Genomic DNA, 20,765 nt, shown 5'->3' with positions numbered 1-20,765 from the left:
TGTACGAAAACTGGACTTAGACACAATTTCACTCTCACAACATTATGGCTGGTTGGAGACAGTCCGAACCACAAGTACCGGGTCCATGGTTCTGGCCGTATACTGGGGGGACGGGGACAACTCCCATTAACCCCTGACTATACCGAGGATACGCTTATCACAATGCCTTTCTGGTCTGTGCTGAAGCAGGGCATTCTGGCAGCCAAGTGGCTTGACCTTTATTAGTGAGCCTGGTTACCCCCTCTCGCAACCACAGACTTAGAAATCGCCAGCTCATATACAGTGCATAAAATATATTTATATACAGTATATACCCTTATACACCATTTTAATTAAAAATATCACAAAATTCTTCTAAGTCCCTCGGGAAGAGTGAAAGACGCGCACGTTCATTTTCAGAGCTCCTAGACCTTCCTATATGAAGTTAGCCAAAAAGTAGCTTCCAAAAACGCTTAGGTTAAGTTTCAGAGTTGCTTCTAATGTACCAAAGCTGGAATTAGACATAATTTCACTCTCACAACATTATGGCTGGTTGGAGACAGTCCGAACCACAAGTACCGGGTCCATGGTTCTGGCCGTATACTGGGGGGACGGGGACGACTCCCATTAACCCCTGACTATACCGGGGATACGCTTATCACAATGCCTTTCTGGTCTGTGCTGAAGCAGGGCATTCTGGCAGCCAAGTGGCTTGACCTTTATTCGTGAGCCTGGTTACCCCCTCTCGGAACCACAGACTTAGAAATCGCCAGCTCATATACAGTGCATAATATATATATATATATATACCCTTATACACCATTTTAATAAAAAATATCACAAAATTCTTCTAAGTCCCTCGGGAAGAGTGAAAGACGCGCACGTTCATTTTCAAAGCTCCTAGACCTTCCTATAAGAAGTTAGCCAAAAAGTAGCTTCGAAAAACGCTTAGGTTAAGTTTCAGAGTTGTTTCTAATGTACCAAAGCTGGACTTCGACATAATTTCACTCTCACAACATTATGGCTGGTTGGAGACAGTCCGAACCACAAGTACCGGGTCCATGGTTCTGGGCGTATACTGGGGGGACGGGGACGACTCCCATTAACCCCTGACTATACCGAGGATACGCTTATCACAATGCCTTTCTGGTCTGTGCTGAAGCAGGGCATTCTGGCAGCCAAGTGGCTTGACCTTTATTAGTGAGCCTTGTTACCCCCTCTCGGAACCACAGACTTAGAAATCGCCAGCTCATATACAGTGCATAAAATATATTTATATACAGTATATACCCTTATACACCATTTTAATTAAAAATATCACAAAATTCTTCTAAGTCCCTCGGGAAGAGTGAAAGACGCGCACGTTCATTTTCAGAGCTCTTAGACCTTCCTATATGAAGTTAGCCAAAAAGTAGCTTCCAAAAACGCTTAGGTTAAGTTTCAGAGTTGCTTCTAATGTACCAAAGCTGGACTTAGACATAATTTCACTCTCACAACATTATGGCTGGTTGGAGACAGTCCGAACCACAAGTACCGGGTCCATGGTTCTGGCCGTATACTGGGGGGACGGGGACGACTCCCATTAACCCCTGACTATACCGGGGATACGCTTATCACAATGCCTTTCTGGTCTGTGCTGAAGCAGGGCATTCTGGCAGCCATGTGGCTTGACCTTTATTAGTGAGCCTGGTTACCCCCTCTCGGAACCACAGACTTTGAAATCGAAAGCTCATATACAGTGCATAAAATATATTTATATATATACCCTTATACACCATTTTAATAAAAAATATCACAAAATTCTTCTAAGTCCCTCGGGAAGAGTGAAAGACGCGCACGTTCATTTTCAAAGCTCCTAGACCTTCCTATAAGAAGTTAGCCAAAAAGTAGCTTCGAAAAACGCTTAGGTTAAGTTTCAGAGTTGCTTCTAATGTACCAAAGCTGGACTTAGACATAATTTCACTCTCACAACATTATGGCTGGTTGGAGACAGTCCGAACCACAAGTACCGGGTCCAGGTTTCTGGGCGTATACTGGGGGGACGGGGACGACTCCCATTAACCCCTGACTATACCGAGGATACGCTTATCACAATGCCTTTCTGGTCTGTGCTGAAGCAGGGCATTCTGGCAGCCAAGTGGCTTGACCTTTATTAGTGAGCCTGGTTACCCCCTCTCGGAACCACAGACTTAGAAATCGCCAGCTCATATACAGTGCATAAAATATATTTATATACAGTATATACCCTTATACACCATTTTAATTAAAAATATCACAAAATTCTTCTAAGTCCCTCGGGAAGAGTGAAAGACGCGCACGTTCATTTTCAGAGCTCCTAGACCTTCCTATATGAAGTTAGCCAAAAAGTAGCTTCCAAAAACGCTTAGGTTAAGTTTCAGAGTTGCTTCTAATGTACCAAAGCTGGACTTAGACATAATTTCACTCTCACAACATTATGGCTGGTTGGAGACAGTCCGAACCACAAGTACCGGGTCCATGGTTCTGGCAGTATACTGGGGGGACGGGGACGACTCCCATTAACCCCTGACTATTCCGGGGATACGCTTATCACAATGCCTTTCTGGTCTGTGCTGAAGCAGGGCATTCTGGCAGCCAAGTGGCTTGACCTTTATTAGTGAGCCTGGTTACCCCCTCTCGGAACCACAGACTTAGAAATCGCCAGCTCATATACAGTGCATAAAATATATTTATATATATACCCTTATACACCATTTTAATAAAAAATATCACAAAATTCTTCTAAGTCCCTCGGGAAGAGTGAAAGACGCGCACGTTCATTTTCAGAGCTCCTAGACCTTCCTATAAGAAGTTAGCCAAAAAGTAGCTTCGAAAAACACTTAGGTTAAGTTTCAGAGTTGCTTCTAATGTACGAAAACTGGACTTAGACACAATTTCACTCTCACAACATTATGGCTGGTTGGAGACAGTCCGAACCACAAGTACCGGGTCCATGGTTCTGGCCGTATACTGGGGGGACGGGGACAACTCCCATTAACCCCTGACTATACCGAGGATACGCTTATCACAATGCCTTTCTGGTCTGTGCTGAAGCAGGGCATTCTGGCAGCCAAGTGGCTTGACCTTTATTAGTGAGCCTGGTTACCCCCTCTCGGAACCACAGACTTAGAAATCGCCAGCTCATATACAGTGCATAAAATATATTTATATACAGTATATACCCTTATACACCATTTTAATTAAAAATATCACAAAATTCTTCTAAGTCCCTCGGGAAGAGTGAAAGACGCGCACGTTCATTTTCAGAGCTCCTAGACCTTCCTATATGAAGTTAGCCAAAAAGTAGCTTCCAAAAACGCTTAGGTTAAGTTTCAGAGTTGCTTCTAATGTACCAAAGCTGGAATTAGACATAATTTCACTCTCACAACATTATGGCTGGTTGGAGACAGTCCGAACCACAAGTACCGGGTCCATGGTTCTGGCCGTATACTGGGGGGACGGGGACGACTCCCATTAACCCCTGACTATACCGGGGATACGCTTATCACAATGCCTTTCTGGTCTGTGCTGAAGCAGGGCATTCTGGCAGCCAAGTGGCTTGACCTTTATTCGTGAGCCTGGTTACCCCCTCTCGGAACCACAGACTTAGAAATCGCCAGCTCATATACAGTGCATAATATATATATATATATATATATATATATATATATATATATATATATATATATATATATATATACCCTTTTAAACCATTTTAATAAAAAATATCACAAAATTCTTCTAAGTCCCTCAGGAAGAGTGAAAGACGCGCACGTTCATTTTCAGAGTTCCTAGACCTTCCTATAAGACGTTAGCCCAAAAGTAGTTTCGAAAAACGCATAGGTTAAGTTTCAGAGTTGCTTCTAATGTAACAAAGCTGGATTTAGACATAATTTCACTCTCACAACATTATGGCTGGTTGGAGACAGTCCGAACCACAAGTACCGGGTCCATGGTTCTGGGCGTATACTGGGGGGACGGGGACGACTCCCATTAACCCCTGACTATACCGGGGATACGCTTATCACAATGCCTTTCTGGTCTGTGCTGAAGCAGGGAATTCTGGCAGCCAAGTGGCTTGACCTTTATTAGTGAGCCTGGTTACCCCCTCTCGGAACCACAGACTTAGAAATCGCCAGCTCATATACAGTGCATAAAATATATTTATATATATACCCTTATACACCATTTTAATAAAAAATATCACAAAATTCTTCTAAGTCCCTCGGGAAGAGTGAAAGACGCGCACGTTCATTTTCAGAGCTCCTAGACCTTCCTATAAGAAGTTAGCCAAAAAGTAGCTTCGAAAAACGCTTAGGTTAAGTTTCAGAGTTGCTGCTAATGTACCAAAACTGGACTTAGACACAATTTCACTCTCACAACATTATGGCTGGTTGGAGACAGTCCGAACCACAAGTACCGGGTCCATGGTTCTGGCCGTATACTGGGGGGACGGGGACAACTCCCATTAACCCCTGACTATACCGGGGATTCGCTTATCACAATGCCTTTCTGGTCTGTGCTGAAGCAGGGCATTCTGGCAGCCAAGTGGCTTGACCTTTATTAGTGAGCCTGGTTACCCCCTCTCGGAACCACAGACTTTGAAATTTCCAGCTCATATACAGTGCATAAAATATATTTATATAAATACCCTTATACACCATTTTAATAAAAAATATCACAAAATTCTTCTAAGTCCCTCGGGAAGAGTGAAAGACGCGTACGTTCATTTTCAGAGCTCCTAGACCTTCCTATAAGAAGTTAGCCAAAAAGTAGCTTCGAAAAACGCTTAGGTTAAGTTTCAGAGTTGCTTCAAATGTACCAAAGCTGGACTTAGACATAATTTCACTCTCACAACATTATGGCTGGTTGGAGACAGTCCGAACCACAGGTACCGGGTCCATGGTTCTGGGCGTATACTGGGGGGACGGGGACGACTCCCATTAACCTCTGACTATACCGAGGATACGCTTATCACAATGCCTTTCTTGTCTGTGCTGAAGCAGGGCATTCTGGCAGCCAAGTGGCATGACCTTTATTAGTGAGCATGGTTACCCCCTCTCGGAACCACAGACTTAGAAATCGCCAGCTCATATACAGTGCATAAAATATATTTATATACAGTATATACAGTACCCTTATACTGTACACCATTTTAATTAAAAATATCACAAAATTCTTCTAAGTCCCTCGGGAAGAGTGAAAGACGCGCACGTTCATTTTCAGAGCTCCTAGACCTTCCTATATGAAGTTAGCCAAAAAGTAGCTTCCAAAAACGCTTAGGTTAAGTTTCAGAGTTGCTTCTAATGTACCAAAGCTGGACTTAGACATAATTTCACTCTCACAACATTATGGCTGGTTGGAGACAGTCCGAACCACAAGTACCGGGTCCATGGTTCTGGGCGTATACTGGGGGGACGGGGACGACTCCCATTAACCCCTGACTATACCGGGAATACGCTTATCACAATGCCTTTCTGGTCTGTGCTGAAGCAGGGCATTCTGGCAGCCAAGTGGCTTGACCTTTATTAGTGAGCCTGGTTACCCCCTCTCTGAACCACAGACTTAGAAATCGCCAGCTCATATACAGTGCATAATATATATATATATATATATATACCCTTATACACCATTTTAATAAAAAATATCACAAAATTCTTCTAAGTCCCTCGGGAAGAGTGAAAGACGCGCACGTTCATTTTCAGAGCTCCTAGACCTTCCTATAAGAAGTTAGCCAAAAAGTAGCTTCGAAAAACGCTTAGGTTAAGTTTCAGAGTTGCTTCTAATGTACCAAAACTGGACTTAGACACAATTTCACTCTCACAACATTATGGCTGGTTGGAGACAGTCCGAACCACAAGTACCGGGTCCATGGTTCTGGCCGTATACTGGGGGGACGGGGACAACTCCCATTAACCCCTGACTATACCGGGGATACGCTTATCACAATGCCTTTCTGGTCTGTGCTGAAGCAGGGCATTCTGGAAGCCAAGTGGCTTGACCTTTATTAGTGAGCCTGGTTACCCCCTCTCGGAACCACAGACTTAGAAATCGCCAGCTCATATACAGTGCATAAAATATATTTATATACAGTATATACCCTTATACACCATTTTAATTAAAAATATCACAAAATTCTTCTAAGTCCCTCGGGAAGAATGAAAGACGCGCACGTTCATTTTCAGAGCTCCTAGACCTTCCTATATGAAGTTAGCCAAAAAGTAGCTTCCAAAAACGCTAAGGTTAAGTTTCAGAGCTGCTTCTAATGTACCAAAGCTGGACTTAGACATAATTTCACTCTCACAACATTATGGCTGGTTGGAGACAGTCCGAACCACGAGTACCGGGTACATGGTTCTGGCCGTATATTGGGGGGACGGGGACAACTCCCATTAACCCCTGACTATACCGGGGATACGCTTATCACAATGCCTTTCTGGTCTGTGCTGAAGCAGGGCATTCTGGAAGCCAAGTGGCTTGACCTTTATTAGTGAGCCTGGTTACCCCCTCTCGGAACCACAGACTTAGAAATCGCCAGCTCATATACAGTGCATAAAATATATTTATATACAGTATATACCCTTATACACCATTTTAATTAAAAATATCACAAAATTCTTCTAAGTCCCTCGGGAAGAATGAAAGACGCGCACGTTCATTTTCAGAGCTCCTAGACCTTCCTATATGAAGTTAGCCAAAAAGTAGCTTCCAAAAACGCTAAGGTTAAGTTTCAGAGCTGCTTCTAATGTACCAAAGCTGGACTTAGACATAATTTCACTCTCACAACATTATGGCTGGTTGGAGACAGTCCGAACCACGAGTACCGGGTACATGGTTCTGGCCGTATATTGGGGGGACGGGGACAACTCCCATTAACCCCTGACTATACCGGGGATACGCTTATCACAATGCCTTTCTGGTCTGTGCTGAAGCAGGGCATTCTGGAAGCCAAGTGGCTTGACCTTTATTAGTGAGCCTGGTTACCCCCTCTCGGAACCACAGACTTAGAAATCGCCAGCTCATATACAGTGCATAAAATATATTTATATACAGTATATACCCTTATACACCATTTTAATTAAAAATATCACAAAATTCTTCTAAGTCCCTCGGGAAGAGTGAAAGACGCGCACGTTCATTTTCAGAGCTCCTAGACCTTCCTATATGAAGTTAGCCAAAAAGTAGCTTCCAAAAACGCTAAGGTTAAGTTTCAGAGTTGCTTCTAATGTACCAAAGCTGGACTTAGACATAATTTCACTCTCACAACATTATGGCTTGTTGGAGACAGTCCGAACCACAAGTACCGGGTCCATGGTTCTGGGCGTATACTGGCGGGGACGGGGACGACTCCCATTAACCCCTGACTATACCGGGGATACGCTTATCACAATGCCTTTCTGGTCTGTGCTGAAGCAGGGCATTCTGGCAGCCAAGTGGCTTGACCTTTATTAGTGAGCCTGGTTACCCCCTCTCGGAACCACAGACTTAGAAATCGCCAGCTCATATACAGTGCATAAAATATATATATATATATACCCTTTTAAACCATTTTAATAAAAAATATCACAAAATTCTTCTAAGTCCCTCAGGAAGAGTGAAAGACGCGCACGTTCATTTTCAGAGCTCCTAGACCTTCCTATAAGACGTTAGCCCAAAAGTAGCTTCGAAAAACGCATAGGTTAAGTTTCAGAGTTGCTTCTAATGTACCAAAGCTGGATTTAGACATAATTTCACTCTCACAACATTATGGCTGGTTGGAGACAGTCCGAACCACAAGTACCGGGTCCATGGTTCTGGGCGTATACTGGGGGGACGGGAACGACTCCCATTAACCCCTGACTATACCGGGGATACGCTTATCACAATGCCTTTCTGGTCTGTGCTGAAGCAGGGCATTCTGGCAGCCAAGTGGCTTGACCTTTATTAGTGAGCCTGGTTACCCCCTCTCGGAACCACAGATTTAGAAATCGCCAGCTCATATACAGTGCATAAAATATATTTATAAATATACCCTTATACACGATTTTAATTAAAAATATCACAAAATTCTTCTAAGTCCCTCAGGAAGAGTGAAAGACGCGCACGTTCATTTTGAGAGCTCCTAGACCTTCCTATAAGAAGTTAGCCAAAAAGTAGCTTCGAAAAACGCTTAGGTTAAGTTTCAGAGTTGCATCTAATGTACCAAAGCTGGACTTAGACATAATTTCACTCTCACAACATTATGGCTGGTTGGAGACAGTCCGAACCACAAGTACCGGGTCCATGGTTCTGGGCGTATACTGGGGGGACGGGAACCACTCCCATTAACCCCTGACTATACCGGGGATACGCTTATCACAATGCCTTTCTGGTCTGTGCTGAAGCAGGGCATTCTGGCAGCCAAGTGGCTTGACCTTTATTAGTGAGCCTGGTTACCCCCTCTCGGAACCACAGACTTAGAAATCGAAAGCTCATATACAGTGCATAAAATATATTTATATATATACCCTTATACACCATTTTAATAAAAAAATATCACAAAATTCTTCTAAGTCCCTCGGGAAGAGTGAAAGACGCGCATGTTCATTTTCAGAGCTCCTAAACCTTCCTATAAGAAGTTAGCCAAAAAGTAGCTTCGAAAAACGCTTAGGTTAAGTTTCAGAGTTGCTTCTAATGTACCAAAGCTGGATTTAGACATAATTTCACTCTCACAAAATTATGGCTGGTTGGAGACAGTCCGAACCACAAGTACCGGGTCCATGGTTCTGGCCGTATACTGGGGGGACGGGGATGACTCCCATTAACCCCTGAATATACCGGGGATACGCTTATCACAATGCCTTTCTGGTCTGTGCTGAAGCAGGGCATTCTGGCAGCCAAGTGGCTTGACCTTTATTAGTGAGCCTGGTTACCCCCTCTCGGAACCACAGACTTAGAAATCGCCAGCTCATATACAGTGCATAAAATATATTTATATAATAAATTTATATATATACCCTTATACACCATTTTAATAAAAAATATCACAAAATTCTTCTAAGTCCCTCGGGAAGAGTGAAAGACGCGCACGATCATTTTCAGAGCTCCTAGACCTTCCTATAAGAAGTTAGCCAAAAAGTAGCTTCGAAAAACGCTTAGGTTAAGTTTCCGAGTTACTTCTAATGTACCAAAGCTGGACTTAGACATAATTTCACTCTCACAACATTATGGCTGGTTGGAGACAGTCCGAACCACAAGTACCGGGTCCATGGTTCTGGGCGTATACTGGGGGGACGGGGACGACTCCCATTAACCCCTGACTATACCGGGGATACGCTTATCACAATGCCTTTCTGGTCTGTGCTGAAGCAGGGCATTCTGGCAGCCAAGTGGCTTGACCTTTATTAGTGAGCCTGGTTACCCCCTCTCGGAACCACAGACTTAGAAATCGCCAGCTCATATACAGTGCATAAAATATATTTATATATATATACCCTTATACACCATTTTAATAAAAAATATCACTAAATTCTTCTAAGTCCCTCGGGAAGAGTGAAAGACGCGCACGTTCATTTTAAGAGCTCCTAGACCTTCCTATAAGAAGTTAGCCAAAAAGTAGCTTCGAAAAACGCTTAGGCTAAGTTTCAGAGTTGCTTCTAATGTACCAAAGCTGGACTTAGACATAATTTCACTCTCACAACATTATGGCTGGTTGGAGACAGTCCGAACCACAAGTACCGGGTCCATGGTTCTGGCCGTATACTGGGGGGACGGGGACGACTCCCATTAACCCCTGACTATACCGGGGATACGCTTATCACAATGCCTTTCTGGTCTGTGCTGAAGCAGGGCATTCTGGCAGCCAAGTGGCTTGACCTTTATTAGTGAGCCTGGTTACCCCCTCTCGGAACCACAGACTTAGAAATCGCCAGCTCATATACAGTGCATAAAATATATTTATATATATACCCTTATACACCATTTTAATAAAAAATATCACAAAATTCTTCTAAGTCCCTCGGGAAGAGTGAGTGACGCGCACGTTCATTTTCAGAGCTCCTAGACCTTCCTATAAGAAGTTAGCCAAAAAGTAGCTTCGAAAAACGCTTAGGTTAAGTTTCAGAGTTGCTTCTAATGTACCAAAGCTGGACTTAGACATAATTTCACTCTCACAACATTATGGCTGGTTGGAGACAGTCCGAACCACAAGTACCGGGTCCATGGTTCTGGCCGTGTACTGGGGGGACGGGGACGACTCCCATTAACCCCTGACTATACCGGGGATACGCTTATCACAATGCCTTTCTGGTCTGTGCTGAAGCAGGGCATTCTGGCAGCCAAGTGGCTTGACATTTATTAGTGAGCCTGGTTACCCCCTCTCGGAACCACAGACTTAGAAATCGCCAGCTCATATACAGTGCATAAAATATATTTATATATATATACCCTTATACACCATTTTAATAAAAAATATCACAAAATTCTTCTAAGTCCCTCGGGAAGATTGAGAGACGCGCACGTTCATTTTCAGAACTCCTAGACCTTCCTATAAGAAGTTAGCCAAAAAGTAGCTTCGAAAAACGCTTAGGTTAAGTTTCAGAGTTGCTTCTAATGTACCAAAGCTGGACTTAGACATAATTTCACTCTCACAACATTATGGCTGGTTGGAGACAGTCCGAACCACAAGTACTGGGTCCATGATTCTGGGCGTATACTGGGGGGACGGGGACGACTCCCATTAACCCCTGACTATACCGGGGATACGCTTATCACAATGCCTTTCTGGTCTGTGCTGAAGCAGGGCATTCTGGCAGCCAAGTGGCTTGACATTTATTAGTGAGCCTGGTTACCCCCTCTCGAAACCACCGACTTAGAAATCGCCAGCTCATATACAGTGCATAAAATATATTTATATAATATATTTATATATATACCCTTATACACCATTTTAATAAAAAATATCACAAAATTCTTCTAAGTCCCTCGGGAAGAGTGAAAGACGCGCACGTTCATTTTCAGAGCTCCTAGACCTTCCTATAAGAAGTTAGCCAAAAAGTAGCTTCGAAAAACGCTTAGGTTAAGTTTCAGAGTTGCTTCTAATGTACCAAAGCTGGACTTAGACATAATTTCACTCTCACAACATTATGGCTGGTTGGAGAGAGTCCGAACAACAAGTACCGGGTCCATGGTTCTGGGCGTATACTGGGGGGACGGGGACGACTCCCATTAACCCCTGACTATACCGGGGATACGCTTATCACAATGCCTTTCTGGTCTGTGCTGAAGCAGAGCATTCTGGCAGCCAAGTAGCTTGACCTTTATTAGTGAGCCTGGTTACCCCCTCTCGGAACCACAGACTTAGAAATCGCCAGCTCATATACAGTGCATAAGATATATTTATATAATATATTTATATATATACCCTTATACAGTACACCATTTTAATAAAAAATATCACAAAATTCTTCTAAGTCCCTCGGGAAGAGTGAAAGACGCGCACGTTCATTTTCAGAGCTCCTAGACCTTCCTATAAGAAGTTAGCCAAAAAGTAGCTTCGAAAAACGCTTAGGTTAAGTTTCAGAGTTGCTTCTAATGTACCAAAGCTGGACTTAGACATAATTTCACTCTCACAACATTATGGCTGGTTGGAGACAGTCCGAACCACAAGTACCGGGTCCATGGTTCTGGCCGTATACTGGGGGGACGGGGGGGACTCCCATTAACCCCTGACTATACCGGGGATACGCTTATCACAATGCCTTTCTGGTCTGTGCTGAAGCAAGGCATTCTGGCAGCCAAGTGGCTTGACCTTTATTAGTGAGCCTGGTTACCCCCTCTCGGAACCACAGACTTAGAAATCGCCAGCTCATATACAGTGCATAAAATATATTTATATATATACCCTTATACACCATTTTAATAAAAAATATCACAAAATTCTTCTAAGTTCCTCGCGAAGAGTGAATGACGCGCACGTTCATTTTCAGAGCTCCTAGACCTTCCTATAAGAAGTTAGCCAAAAAGTAGCTTCGAAAAACGCTTAGGTTAAGTTTCAGAGTTGCTTCTAATGTACCAAAGCTGGAGTTAGACATAATTTCACTCTCACAACATTATGGCTGGTTGGAGAGAGTCCGAACCACAAGTACCGGGTCCATGGTTCTGGCCGTGTACTGGGGGGACGGGGACGACTCCCATTAACCCCTGACTATACCGGGGATACGCTTATCACAATGCCTTTCTGGTCTGTGCTGAAGCAGGGCATTCTGGCAGCCAAGTGGCTTGACATTTATTAGTGAGCCTGGTTACCCCCTCTCGGAACCACAGACTTAGAAATCGCCAGCTCATATACAGTGCATAAAATATATTTATATATATATACCCTTATACACCATTTTAATAAAAAATATCACAAAATTCTTCTAAGTCCCTCGGGAAGATTGAGAGACGCGCACGTTCATTTTCAGAACTCCTAGACCTTCCTATAAGAAGTTAGCCAAAAAGTAGCTTCGAAAAACGCTTAGGTTAAGTTTCAGAGTTGCTTCTAATGTACCAAAGCTGGACTTAGACATAATTTCACTCTCACAACATTATGGCTGGTTGGAGAGAGTCCGAACCACAAGTACCGGGTCCATGGTTCTGGGCGTATACTGGGGGGACGGGGACGACTCCCATTAACCCCTGACTATACCGGGGATACGCTTATCACAATGCCTTTCTAGTCTGTGCTGAAGCAGAGCATTCTGGCAGCCAAGTGCTTGACCTTTATTATTGAGCCTGGTTACCCCCTCTCGGAACCACAGACTTAGAAATCGCCAGCTCATATACAGTGCATAAAATATATTTATATAATATATTTATATATATACCCTTATACACCATTTTAATAAAAAATATCACAAAATTCTTCTAAGTCCCTCGGGAAGAGTGAAAGACGCGCACGTTCATTTTCAGAGCTCCTAGACCTTCCTATAAGAAGTTAGCCAAAAAGTAGCTTCGAAAAACGCTTAGGTTAAGTTTCAGAGTTGCTTCTAATGTACCAAAGCTGGACTTAGACATAATTTCACTCTCACAACATTATGGCTGGTTGGAGACAGTCCGAACCACAAGTACCGGGTCCATGGTTCTGGCCGTATACTGGGGGGACGGGGACGACTCCCATTAACCCCTGACTATACCGGGGATACGCTTATCACAATGCCTTTCTGGTCTGTGCTGAAGCAAGGCATTCTGGCAGCCAAGTGGCTTGACCTTTATTAGTGAGCCTGGTTACCCCCTCTCGGAACCACAGACTTAGAAATCGCCAGCTCATATACAGTGCATAAAATATATTTATATATATACCCTTATACACCATTTTAATAAAAAATATCACAAAATTCTTCTAAGTTCCTCGCGAAGAGTGAATGACGCGCACGTTCATTTTCAGAGCTCCTAGACCTTCCTATAAGAAGTTAGCCAAAAAGTAGCTTCGAAAAACGCTCAGGTTAAGTACCAAAGCTGGACTTAGACATAATTTCACTCTCACAACATTATGGCTGGTTGGAGAGAGTCCGAACCACAAGTACCGGGTCCATGGTTCTGGGCGTATACTGGGGGGACGGGGACGACTCCCATTAACCCCTGACTATACCGGGGATACGCTTATCACAATGCATTTCTGGTCTGTGCTGAAGCAGGGCATTCTGGCAGCCAAGTGGCTTGACCTTTATTATTGAGCCTGGTTACCCCCTCTCGGAACCACAGACTTAGAAATCGCCAGCTCATATACAGTTCTTAAAATATATTTATATATACTGTATACCCTTATACACCATTTTAATAAAAAATATCACAAAATTCTTCTAAGTTCCTCGCGAAGAGTGAATGACGCGCACGTTCATTTTCAGAGCTCCTAGACCTTCCTATAAGAAGTTAGCCAAAAAGTAGCTTCGAAAAACGCTCAGGTTAAGTACCAAAGCTGGACTTAGACATAATTTCACTCTCACAACATTATGGCTGGTTGGAGACAGTCCGAACCACAAGTACCGGGTCCATGGTTCTGGGCGTATAATGGGGGGACGGGGACGACTCCCATTAACCCCTGACTATACCGGGGATACGCTTATCACAATGCCTTTCTGGTCTGTGCTGAAGCAGGGCATTCTGGCAGCCAAGTGGCTTGACCTTTATTAGTGAGCCTGGTTACCCCCTCTCGGAACCACAGACTTAGAAATCGCCAGCTCATATACAGTGCATAAAATATATTTATATAATATATTTATATATATACCCTTATACACCATTTTAATAAAAAATATCACAAAATTCTTCTAAGTCCCTCGGGAAGAGTGAAAGACGCGCACGTTCATTTTCAGAGCTCCTAGCCCTTCCTATAAGAAGTTAGCCAAAAAGTAGCTTCGAAAAACGCTTAGGTTAAGTTTCAGAGTTGCTTCTAATGTACTGTACTAAAGCTGGACTTAGACATAATTTCACTCTCACAACATTATGGCTGGTTGGAGACAGTCCGAACCACAAGTACCGGGTCCATGGTTCTGGGCGTATACTGGGGGGACGGGGACGACTCCCATTAACCCCTGACTATACCGGGATACGCTTATCACAATACCTTTCTGGTCTGTGCTGAAGCAGGGCATTCTGGCAGCCAAGTGGCTTGACCTTTATTAGTGAGCCTGGTTACCGCCTCTCGGAACCACAGACGTAGAAATCGCCAGCTCATATACAGTGCATAAAATATATTTATATATATACCCATATACAGTACACCATTTTAATAAAAAATATCACAAAATTCTTCTAAGTCCCTCAGGAAGAGTGAAAGACGCGCACGTTCATTTTAAGAGATCATAGACCTTCCTATAAGAAGTTAGCAAAAAAGTAGCTTCGAAAAACACTTAGGTTAAGTTTCAGAGTTGCTTCTAATGTACCAAAGCTGGACTTAGACATAATTTCACTCTCACAACATTATGGCTGGTTGGAGACAGTCCGAACCACAAGTACCGGGTCCATGGTTCTGGGCGTATACTGGGGGGACGGGGACGACTCCCATTAACCCCTGACTATACCGGGGATACGCTTATCACAATGACTTTCTGGTCTGTGCTGAAGCAGAGCATTCTGGCAGCCAAGTGGCTTGACCTTTATTAGTGAGCCTGGTTACCCCCTCTCGGAACCACAGACTTAGAAATCGCCAGCTCATATACAGTGCATAAAATATATTTATATATATACCCTTATACACCATTTTAATAAAAAATATCACAAAATTCTTCTAAGTCCCTCGGGAAGAGTGATAGACGCGCACGTTCATTTTCAGAACTCCTAGCCCTTCCTATAAGAAGTTAGCCAAAAAGTAGCTTCGAAAAACGCTTAGGTTAAGTTTCAAAGTTGCTTCTAATGTACCAAAGCTGGAGTTAGACATAATTTCACTCTCACAACATTATGGCTGGTTGGAGACAGTCCGAACCACAAGTACCGGGTCCATGGTTCTGGCCGTATACTGGGGGGACGGGGACGACTCCCATTAACCCCTGACTATACCGGGATACGCTTATCACAATGCCTTTCTGGTCTGTGCTGAAGCAGGGCATTCTGGCAGCCAAGTGGCTTGACCTTTATTAGTGAGCCTGGTTACCCCCTCTCGGAACCACAGACTTAGAAATCGCCAGCTCATATACAGTGCATAAAATATATTTATATATATACCCTTATACACCATTTAAATAAAAAATATCACAAAATTCTTCTAAGTCCCTAGGGAAGAGTGAAAGACGCGCACGATCATTTTCAGAGCTCCTAGACCTTCCTAAAAGAAGTTAGCAAAAAAGTAGCTTCGAAAAACACTTAGGTTAAGTTTCAGAGTTGCTTCTAATGTACCAAAGCTGGACTTAGACATAATTTCACTCTCACAACATTATGGCTGGTTGGAGACAGTCTGAACCACAAGTACCGGGTCCATGGTTCTGGGCGTATACTGGGGGGACGGGGACGACTCCCATTAACCCCTGACTATACCGGGGATACGCTTATCACAATGCCTTTCTGGTCTGTGCTGAAGCAGGGCATTCTGGCAGCCAAGTGGCTTGACCTTTATTAGTGAGCCTGGTTACCCCCTCTCGGAACCACAGACTTAGAAATCGCCAGCTCATATACAGTGCATAAAATATATTTATATATATACCCTTATACACCATTTTAATAAAAAATATCACAAAATTCTTCTAAGTCCCTCGGGAAGAGTGAAAGACGCGCACGTTCATTTTCAGAGCTCCTAGACCTTCCTATAAGAAGTTAGCCAAAAAGTAGCTTCGAAAAACGCTTAGGTTAAGTTTCAGAGTTGCTTCTAATGTACTGTACCAAAGTTGGACTTAGACATAATTTCACTCTCACAACATTATGGCTGGTTGGAGACAGTCCGAACCACAAGTACCGGGTCCATGGTTCTGGCCGTATACTGGGGGGACGGGGACGACTCCCATTAACCCCTGACTATACCGGGATACGCTTATCACAATGCCTTTCTGGTCTGTGCTGAAGCAGGGCATTCTGGCAGCCAAGTGGCTTGACCTTTATTAGTGAGCCTGGTTACCCCCTCTCGGAACCACAGACTTAGAAATCGCCAGCTCATATACAGTGCATAAAATATATTTATATATATACCCTTATACACCATTTAAATAAAAAATATCACAAAATTCTTCTAAGTCCCTAGGGAAGAGTGAAAGACGCGCACGATCATTTTCAGAGCTCCTAGACCTTCCTAAAAGAAGTTAGCAAAAAAGTAGCTTCGAAAAACACTTAGGTTAAGTTTCAGAGTTGCTTCTAATGTACCAAAGCTGGACTTAGACATAATTTCACTCTCACAACATTATGGCTGGTTGGAGACAGTCTGAACCACAAGTACCGGGTCCATGGTTCTGGGCGTATACTGGGGGGACGGGGACGACTCCCATTAACCCCTGACTATACCGGGGATACAATTATCACAATGCCTTTCTGGTCTGTGCTGAAGCAGGGCATTCTGGCAGCCAAGTGGCTTGACCTTTATTAGTGAGCCTGGTTACCGCCTCTCGGAACCACAGACGTAGAAATCGCCAGCTCATATACAGTGCATAAAATATATTTATATATATACCCATATACAGTACACCATTTTAATAAAAAATATCACAAAATTCTTCTAAGTCCCTCAGGAAGAGTGAAAGACGCGCACGTTCATTTTAAGAGATCCTAGACCTTCCTATAAGAAGTTAGCAGAAAAGTAGCTTCGAAAAACACTTAGGTTAAGTTTCAGAGTTGCTTCTAATGTACCAAAGCTGGACTTAGACATAATTTCACTCTCACAACATTATGGCTGGTTGGAGACAGTCCGAACCACAAGTACCGGGTCCATGGTTCTGGGCGTATACTGGGGGGACGGGGACGACTCCCATTAACCCCTGACTATACCGGGGATACGCTTATCACAATGCCTTTCTGGTCTGTGCTGAAGCAGGGCATTCTGGCAGCCAAGTGGCTTGACCTTTATTAGTGAGCCTGGTTACCCCCTCTCGGAACCACAGACTTAGAAATCGCCAGCTCATATACAGTGCATAAAATATATTTATATATATACCCTTATACACCATTTTAATAAAAAATATCACAAAATTCTTCTAAGTCCCTCGGGAAGAGTGAAAGACGCGCACGTTCATTTTCAGAGCTCCTAGACCTTCCTATAAGAAGTTAGCCAAAAAGTAGCTTCGAAAAACGCTTAGGTTAAGTTTCAGAGTTGCTTCTAATGTACCAAAGCTGGAGTTAGACATAATTTCACTCTCACAACATTATGGCTGGTTGGAGACAGTCCGAACCACAAGTACCGGGTCCATGGTTCTGGCCGTATACTGGGGGGACGGGGACGACTCCCATTAACCCCTGACTATACCGGGGATACGCTTATCACAATGCCTTTCTGGTCTGTGCTGAAGCAGGGCATTCTGGCAGCCAAGTGGCTTGACCTTTATTAGTGAGCCTGGTTACCCCCTCTCGGAACCACAGACTTAGAAATCGCCAGCTCATATACAGTGCATAAAATATATTTATATATATACCCTTATACACCATTTTAATAAAAAATATCACAAAATTCTTCTAAGTCCCTCGGGAAGAGTGAAAGACGCGCACGTTCATTTTCAGAGCTCCTAGCCCTTCCTATAAGAAGTTAGCCAAAAAGTAGCTTCGAAAAACGCTTAGGTTAAGTTTCAGAGTTGCTTCTAATGTACTGTACCAAAGCTGGACTTAGACATAATTTCACTCTCACAACATTATGGCTGGTTGGAGACAGTCCGAACCACAAGTACCGGGTCCATGGTTCTGGCCGTATACTGGGGGGACGGGGACGACTCCCATTAACCCCTGACTATACCGGGATACGCTTATCACAATGCCTTTCTGGTCTGTGCTGAAGCAGGGCATTCTGGCAGCCAAGTGGCTTGACCTTTATTAGTGAGCCTGGTTACCCCCTCTCGGAACCACAGACTTAGAAATCGCCAGCTCATATACAGTGCATAAAATATATTTATACTGTATACTGTATATACCCTTAAACACCATTTAAATAAAAAATATAACAAAATTCTTCTAAGTCCCTAGGGAAGATTGAAAGACGCGCACGATCATTTTCAGAGCTCCTAGACCTTCCTAAAAGAAGTTAGCAAAAAAGTAGCTTCGAAAAACACTTAGGTTAAGTTTCAGAGTTGCTTCTAATGTACCAAAGCTGGACTTAGACATAATTTCACTCTCACAACATTATGGCTGGTTGGAGACAGTCTGAACCACAAGTACCGGGTCCATGGTTCTGGGCGTATACTGGGGGGACGGGGACGACTCCCATTAACCCCTGACTATACCGGGGATACGCTTATCACAATGCCTTTCTGGTCTGTGCTGAAGCAGGGCATTCTGGCAGCCAAGTGGCTTGACCTTTATTAGTGAGCCTGGTTACCGCCTCTCGGAACCACAGACGTAGAAATCGCCAGCTCATATACAGTGCATAAAATATATTTATATATATACCCATATACAGTACACCATTTTAATAAAAAATATCACAAAATTCTTCTAAGTCCCTCAGGAAGAGTGAAAGACGCGCACGTTCATTTTAAGAGATCCTAGACCTTCCTATAAGAAGTTAGCCAAAAAGTAGCTTCGAAAAACACTTAGGTTAAGTTTCAGAGTTGCTTCTAATGTACCAAAGCTGGACTTAGACATAATTTCACTCTCACAACATTATGGCTGGTTGGAGACAGTCCGAACCACAGGTACCGGGTCCATGGTTCTGGGCGTATACTGGGGGGACGGGGACGACTCCCATTAACCTCTGACTATACCGAGGATACGCTTATCACAATGCCTTTCTGGTCTGTGCTGAAGCAGGGCATTCTGGCAGCCAAGTGGCTTGACCTTTATTATTGAGCCTGGTTACCCCCTCTCGGAACCACAGACTTAGAAATCGCCAGCTCATATACAGTGCATAAAATATATTTATATAATATATTTATATATATACCCTTATACACCATTTTAATAAAAAATATCACAAAATTCTTCTAAGTCCCTCGGGAAGAGTGAAAGACGCGCACGTTCATTTTCAGAGCTCCTAAACCTTCCTATAAGAAGTTAGCCAAAAAGTAGCTTCGAAAAACGCTTAGGTTAAGTTTCAGAGTTGCTTCTAATGTACCAAAGCTGGACTTAGACATAATTTCACTCTCACAACATTATGGCTGGTTGGAGACAGTCCGAACCACAAGTACCGGGTCCATGGTTCTGGCCGTATACTGGGGGGACGGGGACGACTCCCATTAACCCCTGACTATACCGGGGATACGCTTATCACAATGCCTTTCTGGTCTGTGCTGAAGCAGGGCATTCTGGCAGCCAAGTGGCTTGACCTTTATTAGTGAGCCTGGTTACCCCCTCTCGGAACCACAGACTTAGAAATCGCCAGCTCATATACAGTGCATAAAATATATTTATATATATACCCTTATACACCATTTTAATAAAAAATATCACAAAATTCTTCTAAGTCCCTCGGGAAGAGTGAAAGACGCGCACGTTCATTTTCAGAGCTCCTAGCCCTTCCTATAAGAAGTTAGCCAAAAAGTAGCTTCGAAAAACGCTTAGGTTAAGTTTCAGAGTTGCTTCTAATGTACTGTACCAAAGCTGGACTTAGACATAATTTCACTCTCACAACATTATGGCTGGTTGGAGACAGTCCGAACCACAAGTACCGGGTCCATGGTTCTGGCCGTATACTGGGGGGACGGGGACGACTCCCATTAACCCCTGACTATACCGGGATACGCTTATCACAATGCCTTTCTGGTCTGTGCTGAAGCAGGGCATTCTGGCAGCCAAGTGGCTTGACCTTTATTAGTGAGCCTGGTTACCCCCTCTCGGAACCACAGACTTAGAAATCGCCAGCTCATATACAGTGCATAAAATATATTTATACTGTATACTGTATATACCCTTAAACACCATTTAAATAAAAAATATAACAAAATTCTTCTAAGTCCCTAGGGAAGATTGAAAGACGCGCACGATCATTTTCAGAGCTCCTAGACCTTCCTAAAAGAAGTTAGCAAAAAAGTAGCTTCGAAAAACACTTAGGTTAAGTTTCAGAGTTGCTTCTAATGTACCAAAGCTGGACTTAGACATAATTTCACTCTCACAACATTATGGCTGGTTGGAGACAGTCTGAACCACAAGTACCGGGTCCATGGTTCTGGGCGTATACTGGGGGGACGGGGACGACTCCCATTAACCCCTGA

Source organism: Ascaphus truei, chromosome 4, assembly GCF_040206685.1.
Source record: "Ascaphus truei isolate aAscTru1 chromosome 4, aAscTru1.hap1, whole genome shotgun sequence".
Taxonomy (NCBI): domain Eukaryota; kingdom Metazoa; phylum Chordata; class Amphibia; order Anura; family Ascaphidae; genus Ascaphus; species Ascaphus truei.
Note: the sequence above shows the minus strand (reverse complement) of the source record.